The sequence below is a fragment of the Anabas testudineus genome, chromosome 22 (genome assembly GCF_900324465.2).
Source record: "Anabas testudineus chromosome 22, fAnaTes1.2, whole genome shotgun sequence".
Lineage (NCBI taxonomy): Eukaryota > Metazoa > Chordata > Actinopteri > Anabantiformes > Anabantidae > Anabas > Anabas testudineus.
The window spans coordinates 15229831-15231727 of record NC_046630.1 but is presented as its reverse complement, the minus strand read 5'-3'; positions in this window follow the sequence as shown (position 1 = coordinate 15231727).

The window sequence follows — 1897 nt, the reverse complement described above, 5'->3', positions numbered from 1 at the left end:
TGTTTTTTATGTGAAATTGATACTTTATTAGAGAAATAACAGTAAATCACAGTTCATTGCACTTACTTATACGCACAGAGACTGTTATTCAGTTCTTTATCATATGTGTTCAGCCTTGCTATGGTTGTTTCTTCTGTTATCCTACAGTGTTTTTGTTACCATGACATCTGAAACGTCAGCAACAAAACAGTAGACTGCACGGGGTCACAGCATAGCTAGACTTAATAATAATTTATAGACCTTGAGGCTGCTCACACATTTTAAACAGCCTTGACTGCAGACGTCCCTGTAGCTGCTTACCCTTCCCTAAAGCTAATGTGTGAATGTTTTGTGTTGCTGCACATGTTTGGTGGTGAGAAATTCCTCAATAAATTCATTCTCAACACATATGCTATATGGTTTATGCTCCGCGTTCAAGTGGTCTGTGTGAACGTACCTTATATGACACAGGTACCAAAAAACGAATCCAAAAAAGCCAAGAACCACACTGCAAATTTGTGAATTCTCTGTAGATTCATCGCAGCGACCCCATGAAACGTGACGTGAAGCAGACGCCACATGACGTACCGCACTGTACTGCAAATGTGGTGTGTATGTATGTTTAGTGCTACTGGAAGAGTGGTCAGGGACACGATGTGTCATTTATTACAAACAGCAGCCAAGCAACGCAGTGTTTGCAGGAAAGAAATGCTCTGTGTATGTGCGCATGATTGAGTGTGTGTGTGCTGTTGTATGACCAGCAGAGCAATGACCGAACAATGAAGTGACATTTTGAGGGAATTACCTTCAAAGGGCTTGGCTGTAGATCTGAGGTTAAAATTAGGTTTAGGTAAGGCTAAGGGTGAGGGTTGGGGGGCATTTAGGGTCTAGGGAAAGCATTTAGTCAATGAATCCTCACTTTGATGGTCATATGAGAGAGAGAGAGAGAGTGAGAGTGTGTGTGTGTGTGTGTGTGAGTTTGTGTGTGTGTTTATTGTTCCACAGCTTTGGGGCACTAGCCTCCATTTGACTGATATATGTCTCCCTATTTCCTGTTGCTCCCTGTGAATGGGCCAATCCGAGCCAGTGCAGCCACACAGGAAGTTGTGCAGACTGCGCCGTCGCTGAGTGAGGGGGATGTCACATCCTCGTCACAGTGTCAATATAGACATTTTCTGTGGGTCTCCTAATGGCTTGCTGAGAGACAAATGTGTCTTTTAGGTCAAATCTTCTAATGCATGTGTTGCAGATTAAAGTAAATGATTTTTTTTTTATAGGCGGATTCAGCATTTACGTTGCCAGTAAAAATTCTCATACATGGAAAAGTCAGCACGGCATAAAACGCTGAGCTGCTAAGGCGTCATCCAGGACTCGCTGCACTGCTGTTGTAACATTCTAAAACTTTCAACACATGAAACACATCCAGCCTACGTTGAAACATCATCAAATATCTGGCAGTGAAGATGTACTGAGCCAAGGGAGATTATGATGTCAAAACAGGAAGTGATTTTTCATGGCAATAATAATCAAAGATTGAGAGCTGCTGTTGCGAGTTGGAAAGAAGGTTACAGAGTCCATTGAGATAAACCTTTGGTTTGGAGATGGTGCAATTGGCTTTTGGGTTTGTTGTGAATGAGTAGGACTTCCCAGTATCAGCATCTGGGTGTGAGAAACAGTTTAAATTAAGTGTTTCAGAGAAAAAGAAGAAACAGCTAACCGAAATTATAGTGGAAACAGTGGTGAGGAACAAATTGACACAACAACAAGAGCAAGAAACAATAAGGAGAAAAAGACACACAGGAATTTGTAGGACAGCATGGACAAGGATAGAAAACTGAAGCAATGCTAGGTTTTAATAAATACCCACTAGCAGCAGCTTCTAAAGGGAGTAAATCATTTTTGTTACGTTTTCACGTGT